Genomic DNA, 14785 nt, shown 5'->3' on the forward strand with positions numbered 1-14785 from the left:
ACTCTTCCAGAAGGCACTGTGGCCTCGAACTTGGAGTTGTAGCAGAGGAAGGAACTAGGGCGCGAGACTGGCACCTGCCCTCTGTTACTGAGGCCCCTCCAATAGGGCCGCAGCCGGCAGCTCGGCGTTTGCAGTGTTGGACTTGGGGGAAGGAGGTCAGAAGAGGGGGTCGGGCCGAAGTCGTGGACGCCAGCCGTGGGCGTGGAAAGGTCACTGTTCCCTGTGTGTGGCTGCTCCCGTCCCAGCTGACGGCTTGGCGCTGCGCTGTCTTCTACTTGTCTTTGCTCAGCTCCGTCGTCCCTCCACCTTCCAAGAAACCTACACGGTCTTGTTCACTGCGGAGCTGGCCGCCTTCAGGAGAACAGACCCCAGCTCGCCCCGGTCCCCCAAGAGGCGCTTCCCCTACCCTCAGGCCCGCCGCTGCCCTGTGGACCTTCGCCCCTCACCCAGGGCACCTTCCCCTCTCCACTCTTGCTTCAACTTCTCCTGCTACCGGCTGGTTTCCCTCAAGCAAGCCAACACCTTCAACTCTGTCCTACCTGAACCACACAACACCTTCCATCTCACGCCCCTTGTTAGTTCCACCCGTTTTCCTCCTGCCCACCGCAGCCAAGAGTTAGAAAGGTCGCGTCTGACCCCGCCTGTATTCCCCTCCTGCTACTCCCACCTCAGTCCCTGGCAGCCTGGCCTCCACATTCACCCCACAGGGAAAATACTCTCATCAAGGTCATCTAGGTCATCTCATCCACGAGGTTTGGTCTTTATTTTCTTCGCGTCTCTGTGGCTCCTGCTTGGACTCCTCCTAGAGACTACACTGGGTTTCAGGCTGTCCCTCTGGCTGGTGCATCCGGGCTCCTCCACCCAGGGGTCTGAGCGCAGCCTCTCAACCCGCACACCTGTTCCTGACGGGCTGACTGCATCCTCCATAGTCTGCCCACTCAGCTCTCACCGCACCCACCACGGATCCCTAGCCCAGCCCATCCTGCTGACCGCCACCGTCCCGAGACACACCACCCCCACGGTGCCGCCAGTGTCTGGAATTCACCTTGCCAAAGACTGAGCTCATGCCCCGTGCCACCCTTACACCTTCTACCTGCTCCTTTCTCTCTCTGTTCTTTCTCTTGAATAAGGGCCCCTAATTTTCCAAACCAGAACGGTGGGAGTTATGCCAGACTCTATTTTCTCACAAACCCCAACAGTTACTGCATCCTGTTGAGTATCTGTCCTGTTCTTTCTGTGGCGTCTGCCACTGCTGTGGTCTTAGATTACTAATAGAGCTGGATTTCAGAGGCCTCCGGAGGGTTTCCACTGCCTCCTGTCTCATTTCAGTGCACCTTGCACAATGCTGCTACTGCGGTAATACAAACCCAGTCACATCACTGTCCCCATGATCTACAAGCCCCGGGCCTGGTCCTTCTGGCTGGGTTAGTATAAACTCTCCGCTTCTTAGGGCGTACCCCATCCCTCCTAACACTCCCAGTTCCTGAACAGGCTGGTCGGGTGCATGTGCTGCTTGTGTCTTGGGAATACCTGGGGACTCTCTTTTCTGGGCCAACCCCTAGTTATCCTTCCAGCCTCAAGCTGGGCCTCACTGCCTACCTCACACTGGGGGTTAAGCATGTCTTCTCATGCTCTAAGGGAGCACCAGAGTCTCTGCTTGTCCCACCCATCACCTTGCATTGTGATGGTTTAACTGTGTCCTCAAAATTCCACTAGACTGTAGACCCCTTGAGGGCCGAGTCTGAGCCTGTCCTGGTACCTGCCGCACCTGTACCTGGTTCAGTGCCTGACCCAGAGGAGATGCTCTGGGAATATTTGTCAAGGGAATGAATGACGTTATGAAAGCCAAAGATAACTCCAGCTCAAAGTGTGAATTCTCATCAAAGGAATTTCATGACCACACATTAAACTAAAAAAACATTTGTTCAGTACAGTACTTTTCAGTAAATATTCCTACTGAAAATAAAAATACATTTTAAAAAAGCAATGAATTGCTTTTCTAGACATAGGCAGAAGCAAACATACAGTGTCAGACTCCATTCTGAGCTAGGTTAAAAGTTCAAGTTTTGTGGAAGGAGACTGTTTAGCACAGTTTCCACAACTCACATCTTGTGAGTGTGTAAACACATATATTCACACATGGCAATATCAACCCAGCATGCGCTATGGCTAGTGGGGCAGTGAGAAGGGGAGATTTTTTTTTTTTTTCTTTTGAGACAGAGTCTGGCTCTGTTGCCCAGGCTGGAGTGCCATGGCATGATCTCGGCTCACTGCAACCTCTGCCTCCCAGCTTCAAGCAATTCTCATGCCTCAGCCTCCCGAGTAGCTGGGATTATAGGCACCTGCCACCACACCCGGCTAATTTTTTGTATTTTTAGTAGAGATGGGGTTTCACCATGTTGGCCAGGCTGGTCTCGAACTCCTGACTTCAAGTGATCCAACCGCCTCAGCCTCCCAAAGAGCTGGGATTATAGACCTGAGCCACAGTGCCTGGCGAGAAAATGTATGTATCTATGCTTTTTTTTTTAAAAAAAGCATAGAGTAGTGGGATTTTTATAAGGATTTGCCAACTTTTTTAATGTCAAGATTTCTATAAAATGTTGGAGAGCAGGGGACAAAATAAATCCCTTGAAAACTTATAAAGGGAGAATTATATTAGAACCTGAAGCCACATTTTTAAGGCAGTCTGATATTTAGTTTCCCTAAAAATATAGCAAAAGATTTCCACTTGTTCAGATTTAGCGATCACTGTTAAAGATAAATTCTATACTTGAAATTTAAGAAGGATTAGGTAAACACATGTGATGAAAAATATACCAAAATATACCCAAAAGGTTAATATATTAATAATACAATGATAATGTGTGTGCTGTAAAACTGCTTCTAGTTATGGAGTGATTGCTGGCACTGGGTTAAATCGTTTCCATGGAACAATTTACTTGGTATTTGCCCTAAAAGGTGGGAACTATTGTCATCATCATTTTACAGAGGCTGAGAGGCTGAGTAAGAAGAGTACCTGGGACACAGACCCTTGTAGCCTGGCTGCAACATTCGCACTATTACCTGCATTGTGTGCCACAACACATTGCCAACACTCTAAAACATAAAAGCACTTTCCTTATACAGTGATGAGACATTTCTTACAAAAAATGCAAAGCCAATCTTAGCCTATTTTCAGGCAGGAATTCAAGACACCTTAAAACATTTTTTAACCCAATCACCTGACCTTTTTCTAGTCTGGTCTGGGAAACTGATTCTCATGTGTGTTTAGAACCATTGGATCAGCATCAGGTGTACCAGCTGGCCACCTGGAGCAGTGGGAGCAGAGCTGGGGAGGAGGGTACCAAGAGCAGAGTGGCTCCGGCTCTCAGTGTGAGCGTCTGTTGCTAGGCAACCGCAGCAGCAGCATTGCTCTCCTCGGCAACACACCCACCTGCGGGGACCCAGGGCTGCCCTGGGAGCTGCGGGCAGAGGGTCCAGGCTGACTGCGCCAGAGCCAGGAAGAGAAGGTCCTGGTCACCTCATGGAGAATTTGAAAGGCACAAAAGTAAAACAGTTGTTTCCTCACTCTTGTTGAAGTTCAAGACATCTAGGAGGTCTCAGAAGTCTCTTTCTTTCTCTCTCTCTCTTTCTTTCTCTTTAAACTTAAGACTTTTATTTTTTTCACACCCCAATAGGCCTGGGTGGTTGATTTTCCTTGCTCCCCTATCCATCCCCAGTACCCCTACCCTTCACAATGAGAAGAACATTCGCTGTTGCTCTTTGGCTCAGAGAGCACCTAGGCTTAGGCAGCTGACTTACAGTGGATCAGTGAGCGGGCGTCCGGTACTGGCTCAGCCACTCAGCCCTGCCTGGGTAGTGGCGTTCAAGCCTTGAGGGCAGGAATAGAGTTCTTTGACTTTAGGATATTGAAGGGAAATTTCTGGCCCACATTTGCTGTCATTGCATCACCAACCTGATGTTCAACATATTCCTGTAACACCTTAAACCAGGCATTCTTATTCCATCCCTGAAGGCTTCTTTTGTTCCCCAGAGAATATCTTCAGGGTATCAGATTCGATTCCTCAAATGTCTCTTTCAGGAGCTGTTGCTCCACCCCATCTTTGGAGTTCTCATTTCTGGTGGCAGAGACATGTAACAGGAAGAAAATCGATGATGCAGCCACCAGACTCTCAGTTGAAGGCTGTGGGCAGCGTGGGCAGTTGGATCTGCGCTGAGAACGTCAAACAAATAGAGCTCCTTCAGAGGCCTCACTCTCCTCAGCCTCATGAAAATATATGTAACCCTGTGTAAGTTCATGTGATCTCTGTCCAGAGAAAATCACCATGCTACCTGTGTTCTTCCAAATCTACTTGGAAATTAAATACTTACCTACTGAAGTGTGGACTGTTGTCATGTCCTAAGTTTCCAAGGAAAATATGACTTCATCCAGAGCCTGAGTGCCTTCCTCAGAGTTCAAGAGGGTTTCATGATGTTCACTTCCAATATGATCTGCCACTCTTCCAGCAACCAATAAATCCGGCCTGCCCTCCATGCCAGTCACAAATATCTGCAGTGTCCTTTGTACCGCGTCTCTTTCAGCCGCTTCACCTGCGTGGCAGCAACCACGCTAGAGTCCAAGCCCCTAATAAAATGGAGTCTATCCTTCTGTCTGTCGTCAAAATTGTCCTTCTCCTTTTTCTCCCTCTCCTTCTTCTTTCTTCTTTTTAGAGACAGGGTCTCACTGTGTTGCCCAGGCTTGAGTGCAATGGCACAGTCACGGCTCACTGTAGCCTCAACCTCATAGGCTGGAGGGATCCTCTCGCCTTGGCCTCCCAAGTAGCTGGGACTACAGGCATGTGCCACTGCTCCTGGGTAATTTTAAAATTTTCTGTAGAGACAGGGTCTTGCTATGTTGCCCAAGCTGTTCTTAAACTCCTGGGCTTAAGCGATCCTTCCACCCTGGCCTCCCAAAGCGCTGGGATTACAGGAGTGAGCCACTGCACCCAGCCCTAAATGCTTCTTAATATCGTGGTTGAAAAGGAACCGAAGCTTGCTCTTCAAAGTTTCTGTCTCTAAACCTGAGAAGAGTTTCTTCACTGTCACAGGGGGCATGCAGAGGTTGTGCCTACCGTGATGATATGTAGCCATTTCCACAGATGCAACTTTGCCATTTGCCTTTAAAACCAAACTTCAGAGTGTCCCAAAAGAAAAGGCTCCACTTTTTTTTTTAATACAGACTCTCGCTCTGTCACCCAGGCTGGAGTGCAGTGGCGTGAACTCCGCTCACTGCAAGCTCCACCTCTTGGGTTCACGCCATTCTGCCTCAGCCTCCTGAGCAGCTGGGACTACAGGCGCTCGCCATCACGCCTGGCTAATTTTTTGTATTTTTAGTAGAGACGGGGTTTCATCATGTTAGCCAGGATGGTCTTGATCTCCTGATCTTGTGAACCGCCCGCCTTGGCCTCCCAAAGTGCTGGGATTACAGGGGTGAGCCACTGCGTCCGGCCGAGGCTGCACTTTTAAAAGGGGAGTCGTGGAGTGCTCCAATGGAACAAGAACTTCAGCTCTGAACACACAACCCAAATCCACCTTGTGTTATGGCTTTAAACAAAACCCAACTCCCTAGGTATCTCTGCCCAAGAACACTTTCTTACTGGCAGTATCTAGCAAAGTCATTCCAAACACATCATCCAACATGCAAACTGTTTGCTCAGTTCTCTTTTGTCGTAAAGATGACAATTATCTCACCATTCACGTTGGTCTGGTGTTCAAATTCAAAACGGTATTGCATCTTTTTTTTGTGGTTGTAGCTTTCACTATTGTAACAGGTCCACAAATATGGATATTTCCTCACTCATATTGGCTGCATTCCAAATAGCTGATCAACCACTGACAACTGGTGAAATCCAAAGGAGCAGCTGTTGTGTCCACTGGCATTCTCACAACGAAATGCGTGTGAACAGAAAGGCAGTCATCGCTGCCAAAGAGGGCCCAATGCCATACGTGGTGCGGGGAAGCCATGGGCTTTCAGTGATTTATTCAAATGTGATGGAAGAGACTAAGCACCAGTGGGTCAGGTTGGAGGGGACAGTGGGGGCCAGGGCTGCAGAAGGCATCTCAAAAGTCTGAATGCATTTGAAAGGTTAATTATTTAAATTTCTCTTATCCTTAGTTTTGTACATTTTGAATAATAATTTTATTTCAGTCCTTCTGATTGAAGATGGCAAATGTTTAATAAAAGGTCACCTGTTCTCTGGTTAGCTGAGCTCAAGTCCCCAATAGCAGTAAGAAGGAAATTTGTTTCCCATTATAAGGAGCCTCCCACCCCTGCAGAAATTTAATTAACCACTGGATGAAAGGATGAAAAAATTCAAGGCAGCTGTTTCAGTTCATGACAGGCCAAGATCCAGGAGATGGCTGATCAAGTTTGAAAACTGACTAGATGTATGTATAGCACAAGCTAGTGGATGTGTGAAATATTAATTTAAAAAAATCAATAGAAAATATAATAACTGGTCTTTCTGTAGTCTTTATACTTTAAAGGTTATTAAAGATGAAAGCTGCACTAAGACTTTTGGAACAGGTACATCGACAGTTTTAACGCCTATCACAGTGGCTCACACCTGTAGTCCCAGCACTTTGGGAGGCCAAGGAGGGGCAGATTGCCTGAGCTCAGGAGTTTGAAACCAGCCTGGGCAACATGGTGAAACCCCAATTCTACAAAAAATACAAAAGTTAGCCAGGCACGGTGACATGCACCTGTAGTCCCAGCTACTTGGAAGGTTGAGGCAGGAAGATTGCTGGAGCCCAGGAGGTCGAGGCTGCAGAGAGTCACGTTTGCATCAGTGCACTCCAGCCTGGGTGACAGAGTGAGACTCTGTCTTTGAGGAACAAAACAGTTTACGAAAGGTGAATGGTCACTAAATTCAGTGCACTAACAATGCTCCAAGAAGCCGATAGCTACAGCCTGAGAGTTGCAAACAACTGGGTGGTGCCGGAGTTGTGGCCATTGAGTGACCCATGTGCACACATTCCTCAGCTGGGCTCCCTTCGTGACATTTTAAACAATTTGCTGTTGTTTTATCTCTTTTTTTTCTTAGTATCTTGGTGGAAATAACCTAAGTAGATGATCATTCATTTTTAGCAGCAGAGATCATCCCGTGACCTAATTATAATACACTTTAAAAAATCATGATAAAATTTTTAACAATTTTTAGAGAAAAGCAGGGAAACATTTTTCCATTTTCCTTTTCTGTACATAATAATCTGTGATCAAATATTTTAGGATGTATTGAAATAATTTATCTTCTATTTTTCTTACCCCTATAACCAAAGTAATAATTAAGGAGATTTTAGAAGTATCATCTGTAAAGAAGAATAACACATTCTTCTTTAACTCACAGCTTTAAAAACCAGAAATAACACTGAATCAGTAGAAAAAGTAGGTTACATGTCTCTGATTTCACCCCTTGTCCAAAAATCCAGGACTGAAATATTCCCACTAAAGCATTGGACTCAGTGGCACAGATAGGAGTTTAATTACTGTGTTAAAACAGAAGGTGGAAAGGCCATTGAATATGTTAAAACAAAACCAAACAAAAGCGTATCCCATAAAGCATAACAAGAGGAACCTGCAAATAGAATGAACTATCAAGGTCTTACAATTCAAAAAAATCCCTGAAAACCACCAAACTAGGTCAGGCTGTGAGGCAAGGGCAGGTGTGGGAACCACTGGTGTATTTTAAGAGAAACCGCACACATCAAAGTTGCATTTAAAACACACTTTACAAACCAGAAATCAAATAAAGTGCCCGATAATTTTCATTTGAACAGTGAAAATCAGCAGCCTCATCTGTTTCAATCTGCTGTTTAACCTCAAATAGCCTAGCAGCATTTTGGACTACAGCAGATACTCAAACACATGTTGTTTAGCCAATGTGTTTTAATACCAAAGTGAAGTTTCAAAACCAGTCTAAAATGCTTTAAAAATGGTGCTTTCTTTACTAGCTAACAACAGACGAAGTAAAATGTAAAAATTTTTCAAGCAAATCTACCATAGATGAACAAAGTTTCTATCTGAAGGAATATTTTATGATAAAAAATAATTTTAGCACTTACAGATGGTTCTAGATACCCTGACTTTTCTATTCTTCAAATAATTATATTCACAAACATATTTTAGTATAAAGTGAGTATAAACATATTTAGTACAAAGTCCCTTGATTTGGAGCGAAAAGACACAGGAACAATGTGGTCTGCATTTTAAATGCCTAACAGTGGTGGGTTTTTTTTTCTTTTTTCTTTTTGGATCAGTGAGCACTCCTGTGGAAAATCAAAGGTGTGGTGACATGAATCTCAGCACCAACACCTGATGTCATGTGGCCCCTAGGCTAACACCTGGTTCCATATGAATCCTAGCACTAACACTGATCCCATGTTGGAATTCAGTAATGTCTGTCTGCCTCACACTGTTCTCATATTTTAAGCAAATCATGAGAGGATATACTGTAAGGGAAGATGGTTCCTAGGGTCCGACTTCATGTCCGCATGAAAAGGAAAGGAAGATCCAAGTAGTTGAACACATGGATATTGCTACCTACAGGCCGTCACCCATAGAGATGTATTCCAGAAAGGCTAAGAACACTCTAAGACCAATTTCCTAAGTTTCTGTGCAGTTGAGCAAGTAAGACTAGCACAGCCCACTCACTCAGAGGGCAGCGTGCCAGGATGGGCATGAACCGAGGGCCAGGTGGCGTGGGAGGGACGCTGAGGGGTGTGTGAGGGTCCTTGGAATCGGGCAAAGCTTCACCCGAAGCCGGTGTTGGGGGGGGGGGTTGGACCACATGGAGAACAGGTGCACATTTCAGGTGAGGAGTCTCTGCAGAAGGTACAGGCAGAGGGAAGGGAACTGGTATCGCCCAGGAGGCAGGCTGGCAGATGACGAAACTCAGTCTCGGAGGTCGGGCAGGCAGATGAGCTGCGGAATGCATGTTCTCGGGCTCTGCCACTTTTCCTCAGAGGCGGCCCCTGCCCTGCCCTGGGTGCAGCATAGCGGCCGCTGAACAAGAATGCCGGCAGAGGTCCCTTTCTTTGTTATTCTCTGTCCTTCTCGGTGCATGGGTGAGGGTGACAGTACTCCCCCCACGGGGCTGTGGTGAGGATTAGATGGACTGATTCACCGCATCACAGTGCCTAGCAGGCAGCAAGCTCCCAACACGTGGCCTGTGGTCATTATGACGATCATCCAATAGGAATTGAACAAATATATATCCATCTTATCCCTCTCCACCAGGCAGCATGCGGACATCCTTGAGGATTTCCTAACCTTCTCTGCTGGGCAGGCACGTGAACAATGAACTACAGTACAGTCCACAAAGACCCACTGCGGGCCTGTGACACTCAGCTGAGCACAGTGTAAGCGGCTGGCTGGGAACATAAAGGTAACAAGGCATACCAGGAACTGTAGAAAAATGCATATGTGATGGGCGAATGGATAAGCAAAATGTGGTAGAGACAGAAAGTAGAATGGTGGTATCCACCGGCTGAGAACAGAGGAGAAATGAGGAGTTAGTGTTTAACGGGTACAGGGATTCAGTTTGGGACGATGAAAAATTTCTGAAGATGGATGGTGGTGAAGATGGCACAATGATGCAAATGTACTTAATGCCACTGCACTGTACTCTTAAAAATGGTTTAAATGGTAAATTTTATATTGCATATATTTCACCAAAATAAAACAGAACAAAATGCACATGTAGAATTTTCAGCACAGCAATTGTGGGAGAGTCTCCTGATGACAGTTGAGTGACTTCAATTCCTTGTTCTTTTTTTTTTTTTTTTTTTTTTTTTTTGAGACGGAGTCTCACGCTGTTGCCCAGGCTGGAGTGCAGTGGCGCGATCTCGGCTCACTGCAAGCTCCGCCTCCCGGGTTCCCGCCATTCTCCTGCCTCAGCCTCCCGAGTAGCTGGGACTACAGGCGCCCGCCACCGCGCCCGGCTAATTTTTTGTATTTTTAGTAGAGACGGGGTTTCACTGTGGTCTCGATCTCCTGACCTTGTGATCCGCCCGCCTCGGCCTCCCAAAGTGCTGGGATTACAGGCTTGAGCCACCGCGCCCGGCCAATTCCTTGTTCTTAGACACATTTATGCAATTATACTTTTACACCAGCAGGTGACAACACAAAGCTTGGGGGACAGATAGAGGCTTTGAGGTGCTTTTAAAGCAATGCATGTTCACTCATTCATTCATTCATTCATTCATTCATCATAAAGCATTCTTTGAACACCTACTATACATCTAGCACATTTCTATGCCTTGAGATTATAAGGATAAATAAGACATTGTCCCTGATCCCATTAATTTAATAGTCTAGTTGTGAGGGCTGGACCTGCAGTCAAGTTCTCTGAATTCTGTAACAATTACAGTGGGAGCACAGAGGAGTTTGTGTGGTCAATTCTACCAGTGAATAAAAAAAATCATTTCCTTTTTTTTAGAGAAATTTATGCTAATATTTGTAAGTCACTCTTCATTTTTAAAAGACACTGAGAGGTGCTTTTTATTTTCAGCATCTCATTTGATGATTATAAAATGCACCATATAGCCTACAATTTGGTCCATAGCTTTCGCAGGGGTCTGAAAGGGTAGAGTTCTGTTGGATTCCAAAGCCTCCACCCTTTCCAGGATGAACTCTGAGGCCTCTTACGGATTTTAAAAAACCACACCATTCTCTCTTCTACTAATTCCAAAAGGAAAAATCAAACAAGCCTACCTCCTTTCCCACTCGGTTAGGCAGATTAATCTGCATATAATGACTGATGAATTAATTATCTCTTTGCCCAGTTGCCTTAGCAACTGGTTTCTTTTAGAATTTGGTTTAGTTACAGAGTTTAAAGCAACAGTATTCCTTGTAACAGAATATTGAATTGTCTATGAAATTAAACATAATATAAACTTTTCTCATCCCAGGTAGGAACTATGGGCCTTTCTCAGAGAAGCTGGAGCGGCTCATCCTAAAACTTGCTGGACTGTTGACAAAGAAGAAGGGGCACAGAGCTTCATCTTTGTCTATGTTTGCATTGCATGGTTTGCTTTTATTTGTCACTACATAGCAACATTTGATGGATTTAAACTATAGATAAGTTGAGACTAACATTCAAAAGGGATTCCCTCATAGTGCACATGAATTCCAAACAAATTTAGATGTATTGATGGTTGAGCAAATGAATAAATGTGTCATGTTGTGAATAAGAGCCAGGATTTTCAGAAAGGAAGAGGCAACACACACATATGGAATGAAGAGAGGCAAGAAAGAGGCCTGTGGGGATGGACTGGAATTGCAAGAATTGGTAGGAGCTCATGATTTCTAAAATATACATAGACACACTCATGATTCTGTCCACACATGGGCGTGTGCAAGTGTATTTGTGTGCCTGTGTATGTTCGTCCCTGTGTATCTACATGCATATACTTCCTACTTCTGTCTGCTGAAATGCCAAGAAGTTAAGACTCTCCGTAGCAGCGAGCAGGGACAGTGCCTGGATCTTGGTCACCCTTAGAGAGATAGCTAACTGGGGGTGTGGGGTGTGGAGTGGGCAGGGCAGGGTAGCTACGAGCTAAACCTGGAACATTGTTATGCCAGAAAGTAAGGAAGTGTAGGCACACCACTAGCACACAAGAGCTGGACTGCAGGGGCTCTCCTTGGCGAAATCTGGGATGATGTGGCACCGAAACGGTTCAGTACAGTAACGAATTCTAAGCCACTGAAATCTACAGGCCTGTCAGGTGTCCCTGCCAACAACAGACAGATAAATACATAGACAAGGAAGGACTCCAGCCAAAGGCAGCTAGCGAATGCGGAAGAAGGGCTGGGACAGGGGACGCATCCTTGGCGACCACCGTGGGGCAGGGTGGGTCGGGAGGAACTGGCAGCAGGTGCTGACCGCAGGCGGAGGTTTTAATGAGGAGCAGGAGGCCTGCATGGTCTTCAAGTGCCTCCCCATAGAGGGCTTATTAGCGGCAAAATAAAAAGGACAGAGTAACCGCACAGTGGAGAAACTGGACACCAAGTTGGGTCATCACAACGGACCCCACCAATGCGGGAGGTGTGCGCATCACAGGCTTCCACAGGCGAGACCCGGGAAGGACACCACAGAGTGTACGCCGTGTTCTAGCCAGAAAGATATTTCCTGGATTTAAGCCAGGAGGAAACATCGGGCAAACCTAAAATTAAAAAAATTAAAGGATATTCTTCACAAATGCCAACGTCACAAAGAGCTAAGGAACGATGACATCCTAGTACAATCCCTGCAATCCTGGGGGGGAAATGCTGGAGAGCACACGCAGGGGCCGACTGATGAAACCGCTGTGCGGATGACGACGGGTCAGACACACTGACTGTCCCAATGTCCAGTCGAGGGATTTTGAGAACTGTACCATGGTCACGTAAGGGAATACCCCGCCCCTAGAAACACACACGGACGTCCCTTAGGAGTCAAGGGCCATGATGGCCACAGCAAGCTCTCAGAAGAATGAGAAAGATTCATCTGTCTACACCTCCACCTGCGCATCTACAGGATGTATGCAGATGAGAAGGCACACAGGGCAATGTGAACAACAGGCGAACCTGGGTGAGGGGCATTTAGGAAGCCTTTGAAGTCTTATTCTTGCAACTTCTAAGTTTGGGATTGTTTCCAAATAAAAAGTTAAATCATGAGAACAGCCTCAGATGCTCTGTTCGGTAAGAATTTCCCTGAATCTGAGCACCAGGTGCCCCCAGGGATCTAGGCTGCACAGGGCAGTCTCTGGGCCCTCACCTGCCCTCGTTCAGTGGGTCACTGCCGTCCTGCCTGGCAACCCGCACATCCTCCTCATCCTCACCCGCTCTGTACGGACTCACACCACACCATTTTCCAATTCTGCCTGGAATGAGTGGCTCCTCCTTTTCCCTGGGGAATTACAGCTTCGAGAGGAAAGGCTTGGCTGGGTGTGGTGGCTCACGCTTGTAATCCCAGCACTCTGGGAGGTCAAGGTGGGCGAATCACTTGAGGCCAGGAGTTCGAGACCAGCCTGGCCCACATGGTGAAACCCTATTTCCAATAAAAATACAAAAAATTAGCTGAGTGTGGTGGGTGGGCGCCTGTAATCCCAGCTACTCAGCAGGCTGAGGCAGGAGAATTGCTTGAACCTGGGAGGTGGAGGTTGCAGTGAGCTGAGATAGGGGAGGCTGGGGCATGTCTGCCTGGACAGTGAGCTGGTCATGAAGGTGCCATGTTGGGCTCTGCTCACGGAGGTCAGGCCATCCTAGGTGACAGCCCTCCCCTTGGGGAGCTTGGTGTCCAGCCAGAGACACTGCTGCCCACAGCAGACCTGGCCTGGCCAATGCATGCTACAAGAAGTCAAGACACAGAAGCCAAGGGCCTGGGGTCCAGTGGCCCAGGCTGTGCTTGCACAGGAGCCTAAACGCTGGAGGAGGCCTTTGGGGCCTGCTTGGGACAGTGGGACTTTTCGTGTGGGTAGCGTAGCCTAAGTTCATGTTGGGAGCCCGGCAGCCAGAGGAACTAGAGGACAGAAAGCCTGGAAACAGGGTCTGGGGGAGGTTTTGATATTAAAAGAGGAAATGCAAGTCAGTTCTTCATCTGCTAAGTGATGAGCTACCAGCAGGTCTGTCAGCCCCAAGTCCACTGCCTTCTGAGAAGCAGAGCCCGGCTGCCGGGGGGTCTGCCGGCCTGCAGACCCACTCTCTCTGGCCCAGGGGGCTGGCTCTGCAGACAGCCTCCACTGGTTCCCTGGCCAGCTCCTGTGGGTGCAGGGGGAATGGCAGGGTGAGGGGAGGAGGTCAGGGTCCTTCCCTCGTTCCCCCATGCCAGGCTGGATGCCCTCATCAAGCTGTCTTCAGTAACCTGTTGTGAGGGGATCGTTTGTTTTCTGCCAGATTTCTCAACCAAATGGTTCCCTTCCTCTGGGCTGACATGTCCCTGTGCCCGGCCCAGGGCTTGGGGAGCAGAGCCATCTGGATTTCAGTCCCCACGGCTACTCTGGTCAGATGACCCTGTGCGGATGGAAACCTGCGCTGCTGTGTGGGGTGGCCCTGGCACGCTGGCAGGTCTGGGCAGCTTTGATCTGACAAGGGCTGTGCTTTCAGAAGGAAGGCGAACCAGTGGACTGGAGAGATGGGGAGAGCGGGCAGGAGGGCAGTGAAACCCACTGCAGAGACCCCGAGGTGCAGCCAGGGAGGTGAGCACAACAGACGTTCAGAAGACGGGAAGGGAGAAACATTTAGAGAGACTTGGAAGACCTTGGGGGCTGATGAGACTTGAAGGTCAGGGAGAGGGAGATGAGAAAATGCCTTAGGATTCTTAGAATTTGACTAGAAAACAATATACACAATTTAAGGCATTGGTAGGCATTATTGTAATGAAGCAAGCTATTTTCTCTTCTACAAAGATGATTAAAACATGCACAGTAAGCTCACTGTATATATAGTAGTCCTCAGATGAATATTTAACAAAATGTATTTTTTAAAGTTTGCAATACTCCATTTACCCGCATGTGATTGTTACACATTGGATGCTGGTATCAAAATATCTCATGCAACCCATAAATAGATACACCAACTCTGTATCCACAAAATTTAAAAAAATTGAAATAATTCCAAGCTCACAGAAAGAATAGTATAAAAATGTTCCACATACTCTTCACCCAGTTACTTCAATTGTTAGCATTTTGCTACATTTGCTTTATCATATATTTTCCCTATCTGAATGTTTTCATATTTGTATTTACACATTTTTTCCCCTGAACCATT

General features: G+C 47.0%; 1 protein-coding gene across 2 annotated transcripts in view; it reads right to left on the reverse strand.

Moving 5' to 3' along the window:
* The window catches only part of GNAL (G protein subunit alpha L), a 199485-nt gene that overhangs the window by 132219 nt on the left and 52481 nt on the right, over positions 1–14785 (reverse strand). Inside the window, exon 1 of one of the 2 annotated variants that reach the window (XM_050767386.1) lies at positions 3227–3328. The exons of the other annotated variant lie outside the window; for it this stretch is intronic. The gene's annotated coding sequence lies outside the window, so the exon portion shown is untranslated. Of the gene's footprint in view, positions 1–3226; positions 3329–14785 lie in introns of those variants that run through there. 2 annotated transcript variants of the gene reach the window in all.

The sequence above is a fragment of the Macaca thibetana genome, chromosome 18 (assembly GCF_024542745.1).
Source record: "Macaca thibetana thibetana isolate TM-01 chromosome 18, ASM2454274v1, whole genome shotgun sequence".
Classification (NCBI taxonomy): domain Eukaryota; kingdom Metazoa; phylum Chordata; class Mammalia; order Primates; family Cercopithecidae; genus Macaca; species Macaca thibetana.